The sequence below is a fragment of the Anser anser genome (genome assembly GCF_964211835.1).
Source record: "Anser anser genome assembly, chromosome: 3".
NCBI lineage: Eukaryota > Metazoa > Chordata > Aves > Anseriformes > Anatidae > Anser > Anser anser.
This window is the reverse complement of record NC_139722.1, coordinates 99,553,946-99,566,521: the sequence shown is the minus strand read 5'-3', so window position 1 is coordinate 99,566,521 and position 12,576 is coordinate 99,553,946.

Genomic DNA, 12,576 nt, shown 5'->3' with positions numbered 1-12,576 from the left:
CACCACATATACTATATAATGTCAAGCTTTAATTAAAACGTGATCTCATTTATGACTTGGTGGAGCCTGCAACTTTATAAGGATCCTTTAGGATACAGGCACTGTACTGAACCCAGTAGGATTCAGCAGGCTTCGACAAGGAGAGATGCTGCAGACTGGTGGAAGGGGTGGAGATGTGCCAGAGCTACAGCTGATCAAACTGACCACAGTCAGACGTGGCTCTGACTTCCTTGGTCCGACCATCTGTAAAAGGGTTGTTGTGCCCTCTTACTGATCTATCTCACTGGATAATAGATTAAGGGAATAAAACCAATATTGACCTTGACTTAAAGGCCTGGTAGAAAGCTTTTTAAAGTTAATGAAGAGAATTACATAGACTTCAAGCTGCTTTGTATCAGTTCCTAGCAGAGAAATTGGCTGTACAACGCTGAAATGTGAGGTGCAAACATATTAAAATATTGTCATTTAACCATTGTTGCTCAGGCTAAAAATACCAAAAGCAGCTGAAATCCTTATCATCTAAATCCTTCCACCTTGAACAGTGAATCTGACTGAACAGTACAGCAGCCTAAAGCTATTAAGATTCTTTTGTTCGTAGCCTTGTTACTACGAAATGGTTATTAGAGAAATGTCATTGGGGAGGAAGAGATCTTGCTTAGTTTTCTGGAACAGGAACTTTTTCAGAAGATAAATTTATATTATCATCTCTTCCATTTTTCTCTAGTGTGTTTACTGATGTTCTGCCCACAGGAGAAGCTGATTGTTCCTTATGAAAGAATAAGCTGTTTGAAAACAAAAAAGTACATCAAAGAGAAGAGCAAATCAGTGATGGAAGATGTTAGCTAAAGGAGGGGGATGAAAGCTAATGTGCCACTGATTGAGGAAGCCATTTTTTTCAGCTCCACATACGCAAGATAAAAGCCAGGCTCTCTTTCTGCATATCTGTTCATTTCACAAATTGTGATTTATTATTACTTTTTTGGAATGGGTTTGCCTGGACAGAGGGATGTTTTGAACCCCTCAGCATCACAGAGAGTGATTTTGCGGCAACAACTCAAGGTAATACTGTATTCTTAGAAAATCTTTGCTCTCAAATCACGAATGTTCTCACACCTATATTTGTTGGCCTCTTCACCAACACCCCATGCATAGTTTCATGTGATCATGCCTCTTTCCTCACTTCTGAGCCCATCCACAGCACAAGGACACTTCCCATTTTCAAACCTGCCTAAAAAACTCCCAATGCCAGACTTCCCTGGGGAATCTAGGTGATTTGGATTTAAAAATATGTACATATTTATTCTTATCCTTTCCTAGCTGTTCTTAAACAAAGCTCCTCAGAACAGGGACATTGTGTTCATATGTACACTGGCCATTTGGCAAGACATGAGCACTTCAACAAAAAAAATGAAGAAGAGTGAAATGTTGTTTATGCTAGGTCTCTCTGCCCCGCTTGTCCTGGCTATTTAGCATGCTCAGGCTAATTATTGATGGGTCTACTAAACCTAAGTACCAGGTACACACCATTGACTTTTAAAGCTCCTAGTATGAACTTTCACTACAGGTCTGGATCAACTCACATTGCAGTTGACTGAACATCATCACTAAACCATCACTGAGCAAAGGGAGAAGAAACTAAATGTGAATGCTGATGTGACTTTTGAGCCTCCCTCAGATTCTTTTAAATCATCCTTGAAACAGAGAAACCAGTACATAAAGTTGTTGTCTTGCTTGCTCTGGTGTTCAGAGAGGAGGAGGAGGATTTCCTCCTCCTTCTAATAAAGCCAGCTGGAAAACTGATAAAGACAACCTTTCTACAGATTATGCTGCTCAGCTGGAGGCTACCAAGGCTTGATCATGATTATCAGACTCAATAACTGGAACTAATTCTTTTCCCTTGAACTTCTAAGCCCCTGTAACAGAAACCCTCCTTATTGTAACAACAGTGTTTGGATTGACTTCCTACCACAAATTCTAGTCAAAGTTAACTGAAGGGTTTAAAAAGATTGGTGTCACAATTTCCAAATGAAATGCAGGATAACAAGCTGAACGCAAATTAATGGATTATCCGGGTTCACATATGGAATCAGTGGTAAGCACAGCTAAACCCAGGTCTCCTCGCTTGAAGTCAGCTGTTATAGTCATTGGCTTACCATTACGAGCAAGGAACGTACTGGCTTACAGGTATATCCAGCCACCTATAATAAACAGCCACGTCACAATGAAATGGGCTGCGTGAGCATCCAACACAAAAACCACACCACCCATGCTAGCTGGGAGTAAAAGTGCCTTATCTTCTCAGTAACGTTGACTCAGATATGACACGGGACAGTCCGTGGTTATGCAACCCTTCTACTCAGGGCTGCTACTGAAATATTATTTCACATCATTTCACTCCTGCTAGGTGGCCTGGAAATAATTGGCTGGAAGAGGCTGGCTTAATGTTTTTTTTCTAGGGAGAGAGCACTTCTTTTGAAAGAGTGGTAGCCCCAGATTTAGATTGTGTCTAAAAGGGGGTTATATAAAACTCAGTATTAGTGTATGTGTTTTCAAGGGATAGTTTTTAGATCTCTTTGGGATTCAAGCAGTTCCCCATGGATCTGCTCTAAATCTAAGCAGAGTGCTGTTTTACTGCTGTGATACATGATGCAGAATGAACATTGGCACTGAAACTTTCTCATCTTCTGCAACACCCAAAGCAAGATCAAAAGGAGAAGGTCATTATAATACCAGCTCAGCCTTCTAAAACAGTGTTGTACCTCTCAGAGTATAAATCATTCTGATTTATGCCAGCTATTAAAGCTACTGGACTCCTAGTTATCTATAAGCAGAATATAGCAGATTCTTACTACCCTGACATGGGATTTGTGGGAGATTGTTGGATGGGGCAGGGTAAAACTTCATCATTGAATCATACAATTATAAAGCAACATAGTGATTAGTAGTGGAAGAATGAATAACCCAGGAAAGTCTTAACAGCCCAATAATCTCTTGATTATTCTTGACTTCCTATCCTTCTCCCAGTTCATATCATGAAAGCAGATTAGCCTCATGCATATCTCCATTTCATGCTCATCATCAGCTGAGGCTGTAAGGTTTGGACTACGCACACGGTCAGGGAAAGATCCCTCCCAAAGCCTGTTTCTACCAGAATATTTACTAGAAACTTTTTATTTTGTAGTGAGCTGCTGCATATGACTACCACAGTACTTTGTTAACTTGTACCTGCTGAGACCGCTCTCTGTACACAGTAACATGCAGCATGGATGGGGCTACCATTTAATGCTACGCATCCACTGGAGTCAGCGAAGTAAGAACACAGGGACATAGGGTCCATCAAACCAGCTTGTGAAAGGTGAAAGGGCTCTCTACATGGATCACCCTCTAGGAAGATGTACCCCTACTATAGTTTTGAGAGGGCGGGCACCCACCTCTAGGTTTCCAGAGACAAGCCACTGCTTCTGATCACCAGAAACGTATTAGTTTCCTATCCCTATACTGTAAGAAAATTGTAGTGTTTATAACTCAGGAGAAAAGGACTACACCAAACCTGTGTTATTGGGGTAGTTGGAGTAGAGGAGAGAGCTGGGCCTCAGACATTGCATATTGCAGAGCCTGCCACTGAGGAATCTGGAAGTCCCATGTAACAGGGCTTCTCAGCTGGCAGCCGTCCTTGGGATTTTGTGGGCACATGCGAAAATATCTCCAAAGGACTGTACGCCTGCAAATTCTCTGATGGGCTACTGCACAGAAGACCATTCTTAGACCATTTCACCAAACATGCTCTTGATGCTTTGAACAGCCCCCTTGAACTCTGATGGAAAGGCAAAGCTGGAGATGAGCAGTGGCCAGAGGATGGGAAGGCAAATCCCAGCTTTAGATTTCGTTCCAACCACAAGGCTGCTTATGCTCCAAAAGGGATGCCTACAACACCTGTAGTCCCAACCAGGACACGCACCCAGACATGCAGTGAAGTGAGGGAGCAACTCCCCTGTGACCTGAGCCTACTTTCATTTCCAGACCAGAGAACAGCATCACCCCTTTAGAACTGACACTGCTGTTATCCATCCCATTAAACTACATTTGGTCAGATTAACTAACAGTGGCCTCTGTTTGCTAGTGAATGCCCGCATTAACTGCAACACAATAGGAGCACAGACCTAAGCCCAATTTTTTTTTATTTTTTTGCAGATAGCAAACCTGTCAGTGGAGTGGGAGTGTTGATGTCATCTTCTGACTCTGCGGCAGCCACCCTGCATTCCTACACCATCAGCAACCCCTATCCAAATCTCACCTATCATTTGCTCACTGTCATTAGATTTTGCCTGCAGGTAGAGAGGAGGAACAAGAACCAGGCTGACAACACCTCCTTATTAATAGATGGGTAAAGGCTTGGGTGAGGAGGGAGTATTCAGGATGACGGGGGTGTCAATGACCAACAATGCTTGCAGCCTTTTAGGGAAAACAGCTGTCTGCCCAGTGGCAGTCTCTGAACCCTTGAACTACAGTGTACGGGTCTTTCAAGGGCATGATCACCCCTCAGTAGAAAAAATGGTGCCAGGGACAGTCAGCAGGAAAGGGGTTCATGTAAAAAGCAAAGTCATTTGTACCTGTCAAGGAAAAGAGCAAAATTCTTTGGGGACAAGTTGTGACTGGCACTGAAAGCAGTGGCTCCCACCTATGACCCTATAGCCATCAGTGAGTGACACCAGGTGAGGGATCGGTGTGGAGTTCCTCATCTGGCTCTTGGTGCTGACCCGTTCTAGCTTCCAGGCTGAGGCCTGCAGCTGGATGCAAATTGCAGCAGCTGAAGAATTTGAAATATCTTGTGTAATCAGTTGATCTCCTCCTCTCTGCTAGCCCATTTCCTGATAACGGTTGGAAATGTTATCAAAGACATTTTTTATTGAAAACTTTTTGTGTTAAAACCTTCAGGAAAGAAATATTTCCTGAAGCTCAGTGTTAGAAGCAATTACTTCAAGTCATATGAGGTTTTCTTACTCTTTAAGTAATTGCGTGAGACTCTTGCTATTAGGTTTCCACAAGCAAGACCACAGGGTTACAACTTCAAATTAATTTGCTGTTAATCAACTGCTACATTAAGGTCAAATGCACTTTCCCAGCAAACTTCCCTACCAGTAAACTACCAAACTTCCCTACCGAAAACTAAACTCAGAACAGGAATAAATGGAGTCTAAGCAAATTCATTAGAAAATGTAAATACGTATTTGTAGTTTTCCTGTTTCTACCAGCTTATGGGAGGAGCTGTTAAACAAGTCTGAGTTAGACAAAAAAGAGAAATTGATAGGTAATCATATTTCTAAGGCTTCTTTAATACAGCTCGATAAGACATGGAGATTCCAGCATGAAGCCTCCTCTCAGCAGCACCACTGCAGGATGAACGATTTGCTCATTTCTCTCAAAAAAGTACAGAATATTTCAGTATTCCCTCCCAAGGGAACAGACTGATTTACCCATGCTCAGCCACATTGGCCATTCCTCATAAATTACCAGTAAAAAAACTAAGCAGAGGCCAAAGGCAGCCCAAACATCAGAGCTCAGTGGTAGAGCTGAGGTCTTTGCAGCTGGGTAGCACCGACCCCATCAGTGAAACGCTGGTGCCTCTGCCACGGCGCAGAGCAGTGCGGCTCCTTTAGGACAACCACACAATCTAAAACACAACACTAAAACCAGGGGCCCTCAGCAGCACTAAAATGGTGGTATTTTCAATTTCATTCTGAAAGTGAAATAAATTGAGTGGTCTAGTGAGAAGGAATCCTTTTATATAAGACAAGGGCTTTCTCTTTTTCTCAGAGGGATGATAACTGCCCAGAAAGCAATTGCAAAACATCAGGTACAGGGCATCCCTCTTACTGCCCTCTCACAATCAACCACAAACACAAGTCCAAGCAGCAGCCTCCTGCAGTGTCTTGCTCACGGCCATGGGTATGCTGCTCCACGTCTTTCTTGGGTACTCCTGCTGGCAAGCCACTGCCTCTGCTTCCAGGTCTGGCACAGGATTCAGATAACTTAAGTCTTCCAGAAAGTTGTTTTCCTTTTGCTAGCTGATTAATTTGCTAGCTTTCTTCCGTTTTCCAATAAACCCTTGTTTAAAATCCTCTCTGGGATTTCTATCAGCCAGTGCAAGGAGTGGGATGCCTCCTTCCCGCACAGCATGCTTTGACCTTCACAGCGCTGCCATGCCAGGAGAGGGGGGCCATTTCCGTGCTCTGAGCAGGCAACTGCAGAGGGGCAACGGTGCCGCCCAACACCTGCAGGCACCGCTCACACCTCACGTAGTGGAAAAGGACAAGAGCCACACTACGCCTTGCTGTACACACACAGAATGAAAAAATGAAAATTGTCCTTGGGGTGTATAGCTACAAACTTTATCCTAGGTCATAAAGTTGTTTATGGTGCAGTAAGAATGGATGGGAATTCAATAGGGAGAACACCATAAATGTTTGTTCTTACTATTTTTATGCCATGGTCCTACCAGAGATACCAGGGTCTTAGATTTCCTGAGTTCACAATGAACAGTAATTAAAATAGCAAAATACATTCGTTTCACCTTTTTCATGCTGTTCGTGTAATACTGTCTGCTACACACTGATAGTACCCAAGTGTGACAGAATATCCAAATTTGCAGACTTTGGGGTCTTCACATCTAAAACTGGATTCTGACCTGAGTCTGGGCCAAATCCAGAAAAGTGAATCTGACATCTCTGCCCTTTGCTTTCCTGTGAATTTTTACATTGTGCAAAGCTTACATAAAATGTTCTCATCATGCAGCTTTTCACAGCTTTATTTTTGAGTTTTTAAAGTTTTATTCCACTCAAAGACTATGAGTGACAAGCTACCTGTTGCTTTCTCTTTCCCTAAAAAATGTCTCAGTTTGAACTCAGCAGTACGTACAGTAACCACCATTTGCTTGGACAATCTCTGTAACTCATTGATATTCAGAGCCAGGTTCATGATCCAAACTATCTCTTTCAGTGGCATACACCAAAGCCTAGAGTTTGAATACCTGTAACCATGGATGGAGGGCTTTGATCCCGAATTATTTTTGAACTTTGCTATCCAGATTCACCTTTTATCAGTATTAACTTTGAAAATCAGGATCCTCAAAGCACATTGTGCTACGCGGTAGTGACACTGCTGCAGGTTTTGGTATCTAGATATGTGGAAGAATCAGGCCTTCTAAATTGGAGCCAAGCCCGGGAAGACGAAAAGGAAGATAAAGCCACTGCACACATGAGCACTTCAGTGTCCCAGTCTGTCTCAGCCCTTATCCATTTAGCAATGGTCTCAACTGCACTGTGACAGTGGGAAAATCCCACTGGGGCATAGTAAAAAAAATGATTGGGATGGCAGCCACTTCCAGACTCTCTTCTGCACCTCTGGAAGGTGGGAAAGATATAAAATTTGAACTTTGAATAGGCCGTGGTTTGAAAATATTAAAGAATTTCTTGGGCCTAACCCCTGAGTCCCATGTTTCAGCTAATGGATATATTATTATTTTACAAGTCAGATGTCTTCAGAGAGTGTGCTGTCAAATAGGCACTAAGCTACGGCATTCTCATTTCCCGTGCCAAGGAACTGTTTACACAACAGTTCATATACATGTATTTGTTCAAAGCAGCTTTGAAATTGACCAGAGGCCAAATGTTTGCAGATGGGTTTTATAAGAGAGAATAGTTCAGTGCCCAGCTGGATGTAGTTCTGTCCACAAACACAGCCTCCTTGGGGTCCAGTTTTGTCAGACTACAAAATAACCCAACACCAGGAGAAAAAGCTGCACTGACAAGCCTGAGCATCCATGTGCTTGAAGCTGTCCCTGTCCCTCAGCAAACCTGCCCCTCACCTGTCTTCCTGGCGTGCTTATTAGTGGATAATTTCATTTTTAAGGAAACATAAAGCTACCAGATATAAACTTCCATTCACTTGGCACACTGCACCACCGCCCTACTCCCTCAATAAATGAATGAATGAATGAATGAATGAACAAATAAAACTAAGGTGTCCATTCACCTATTCAAGATAATTTAAACTGAACGTTAAATTGAATGCAGAGCTCAGGCGGGTCCTGCAAAGCAATGCTTCATTTGCCTGCAGGATTTTCTATTTCTGTGCTGTTCAGGATAACAACAGATGGGACCCCTGATTCAAAGGAAGATCTCAAGGCTAGAAGCAACAAAATTAGACTGAAAAAGGAATGCAAAAAGCAGGGTTGTTGCAGATGTGGGAGAAAAAGTGTGTTTTCAACTGAAAAAAGGGATGGAGTCCAGATGGCAGGAGAGGGTACTCTGGACTGCTGAAACATCTCAAGATCCCGCTGTCTTCACTTCTCCAAAAACCCAAGCCATGGGTTCCACCAAGAAGGCCAAACTAACCATGAAATCAAAACAGGGGTCTTTTCTAGAAGATCTGGAGCTGGGTATAATAACTTACTGCCAGCTCAGAGTAAGAAAATTCTCTTCTGTGCTGCCATCACAGCTGTTTGGGTGTTTGATGCCAAAGACCTCTGAAGGAAAACAGGCTTTTTTTTTTTTTTCTTTAATCAGAAAAACAATATGAAAGATGTTCCAGGTCTTCTTGGCCCAATTCAAACACTTCAGCGTACCCATTTGAAAACACTTCTTTCCAGGTCAATTTTTGATTAATTTCTCTCTGCCTTGGCTACCACATTGCCTCGGAGGAGTGATATCTCACTTTCTTCCTTTCTTTTTCCCCTGCCTCTTCCTTCCTCTGCATTCTCCAGACAGATTTGGTCTGAGAAGATGCTGTGAGATGTCCTCCCCAGCTGAACTGCTGGTGTGTACCATGGAGATGAATCCAGCCACAAATTCGAACGGAGGCCTAGGGCACTACAGCTGATCCAGCGGATGTGGTCAGTACAAGCGGAAATCATATGCTTTGACTTTCAGAATGAAAATAGTTTGGAACATCTGATAAATCCATGACAAAATTCAGTATTTTCACTCTTTGCTGGACCAAAACCAACGACTGAAACACCAGGGGCATACGCACCAGCTCGCACACTGGAAGTGATGCACCTGCCTGAGCCCAACGCTGCATCTACGGCTAATGCAGCCTCAGCATGGCAAACCAGGCGGATAGTGCCATGCTCACACTGCTTCCAGGTCCTTCCCCAGCTCTTTCAGAAGAGGAGGCATGTCCTGAGAGATGAGGCCAATCCTTCCTGCCAGTTCCTTCACCAACAGCTATGGGCAGCTGGCAGGCACACTCTGGTACAGAGTGGGGCAATCCCAGCAAAGAGCCAGTACTTCTGTGCTAGACTGGCAGCCATCCTGGATCATCTCAGCCAAGCAGGTGAGACCAACACCACGTGGCGGTGAAGCCAGAAAAGATTTCTTCCATGTAGGTGTCAAGGAACTGAGCCAGCAGCAGAGCAGCAGGCAGCTTCTTGCCTCACGGCTGGTGTGGTTCCTCAAGCTGCTGTGCTCTTCTGCAGCCATTTTAACCGGGCTATGTAAAAAAATAAAATATAAAAATAAAAATTAAAAAAATAAAAAATAAAAAATAAAAATAAAAATAAAAATAAAAATAAAAATAAAAATAAAAATAAAAATAAACATAAACATAAACATAAACATAAACATAAACATAAACATAAACATAAACATAAACATAAACATAAACATAAAAATAAAAATAAAAATAAAAATAAAAATAAAAATAAAAATAAAAATAAAAATAAAAATAAAAATAAAAATAAAAATAAAAATAAAAATAAAAATAGTCAGGGACATTCCTGAAAGAAGTGACACCTTGAAACACATCAGTCCGTATGATTAGTGTAGATTGTGTAGACTTCCTATACAAGCAACATGAATCAGCAACACTTTTCCATGCTATAAGTGCTGCAAAAGAAATCACATCCACCTTCCCCAGCCCTCCTATTTCTCCTCTTTCTCTCCATGCCTCAATTCCCTCTTTGCATGCTTGTCTGCTCTGGCCACTATTTAGGAAGGTAAGGAGTGTCTTTCAGCAACGTTAAGAGCCAGGGTATCACAAAGTCTTTAAGCACTGTTGTACCACTCCTCAAAATTCTGGTTTTGTATATTTTTACCATATGAATATTTGCTTGCATAGCATCTGTTCAGCTGCAAATTAGCAGAGAGGCAAAAATACCCGAGAGTGGTATTAAATGACATTTTTTCATGAATGATTTCGATCTGTTCCTTTGCTGTTTTTCACATTCACTCTATAAGCACAATTATCTCTTGTTAACAAAAGACAGCTGCCACGGCGATTTTTTTAGTAAAAGTGCATAAAAGATATACGTAAAAACACGCGTTTTAGAAGCAAAGTGGTGAGCAAAATATTACTTAAATATTTTGATGCCCCTAATTGCAGTAAATGCCCATCGCACAGCCAGCTCCCTCTGGCACATCTCACGCTGGTGACCACCGGCACAGCAAGTTTGCAGTGCCCTCTGGAGGTGAGCGCCGGGCTTTTGGCAGGGAGAGAAATAAGAGCATTACTCTTGCAGGCTTCTTTTCTGGACTTTCAGGGAACGGGCTAGAAACATATGAGGAGCTTCTGATGTCAGGGTTCACAACGGCATCCAAGAGGATGCACAGGGAGCATGGATTTTTTGTAAGCGTAGTCAATGACATTGAGAAATCCACACAGACGTTAATTTCTTTGTTTGACCTTAACTCACTATCCATTTCCTACACACATGCAGTTATGGGGTTAGAACCACAGAACTTGGATCTCCAATTCTGAGAGATGTAGCCAGGAAAGAGAAAGACCTGGTGCGTCGAGGGGACATTTGAAACAGTAAGAGCCTATTGGGCTCCCATTGGACCCCTTTTACTGAACAGATTTCATCCACGCTGCAATGAAATTCCTACATTAAGGACGTTTTCTTCAATCCCATTTTTCATTTTAAGGAACATTTTAATTTCTAGGTGCTGTTTTGTACTGGGAGCAGAAGTGAGGAATTGTTAGGAAAAGTATAATATCGTTCTTGTAGGATTCCTTTTGTCATCTTTACAGGGTTTGTCCCAGAAAAAAAAAAAAAATAACAAAGTATGAACAAAATCATCACAGGTTTTTCATCTCAGACTTGGAATATTTGAAAATACTTCCATCCTTGACAGCATCCCTAGCTCTCACAAGTCAAGAGAAGAAGGGAAAGGTTCCACATCCTTCAGATACACATAGCACTGAAACTTCCTAAGGATATCTGCCGGCACCCCAAATTAAAAGCCTTGGAAAAGCCTAGAAAGCAACATAACGGAAAAACTGAAATTAAGTGGTATATAACTAAAAGCAGTTCAAAAGCTTGTACTGATTCTTTTGTTTGGCTAGGAGAGCACTGCAAGCAGTACGCTTTATTCCCCACTCCTTGGAATTCCAGAAGAGACTTCTTGCAGCTCATAACCTTCGCTCAGCTCCGTTCCTAGCAATGGCCACTTAACTGGGAGCAGAAAGCTAACCTTTAGCCAGGAGCTCTGCTTCGTGTTCCTGGTGACTGCTCTTCAATAAGCAAAGCTACAGCTATGAACTGGATTACAGCCTTTGGAAAACTGTAGGACAAAATCTCATCTGTATGCCGTGTTCTCTCAGATACATCCGAGACGTCCAATGTGTAATTTTTAGCTTACTATATATACCACATCTCTCTAATTACTATTAGATTAACGTTATACATAAAAGATTGATAACAGGGGCAAACCATACATTAACTAGAATAGCCCATTATAAAATATCCACAATATTCAAGCATTTTATTTATAAAATCATAATAATGTTGTCTTTTTCCCCAGCTTGACTACCCTTTCTATGTGCATTCTGTTCGGCATTTTGGGCTGGTCTCAGTGTGGACCTGGAACAAAAAAATACAGAAACACAGCTGGTATCTCTAGATGTTCTAGTCACAAAGGTAACGATGAATGTGTCAAAAACTGCCCGTATATATCCTAGCAGAAAACGGGAAAAGAAGAAGGCACCAGGGGAGAATGAGAAACAGTCTCCCTTATCAGCCACTATTACTCACCATTCCCCCCCGCGGGATCACGGCATCAATAATCTCAAGCAACTAAGTGATCTGGAGAAACTGCCAGTTAAATAATTCATCTCCTTTCTTATTCTGATGCAAGAAATGGGAGACAGCTGGTGATATCAGAAAGGCATCAACTTAAAATGTGCATATTAACCTCCCCCCTGCCAGAGTACACAGATAAGATGCAGAGCTGAGCACGTTCCTTAAACCAAGGCCCCAGCAGTAACAGAAACATCGCGTTCACTAGCAAAGATAAAATGAGAGATAGTCACAGTCCTTGCAAACCAAAATGTACGAAGTATCAACACTTGCCAGCTAAGAAATGCTTTCTCCCCCAGCCTAGACACACTTCAAATAGCAGAAACAGGATTTCCAGGGCTTCCAATTCACCTGCAGGCTGGTTAGGATGCACTCAGGCCCACAGGGCAGAGATCACTATGGCATGATTCGCCAGCTTCAGCTGGCCTTCTGCAAAGGGCCAGACACAGCTCCCATGGTGTAGAGGAGCACAACTGCAGTAAGTGGTCTGCTTTAGGTAG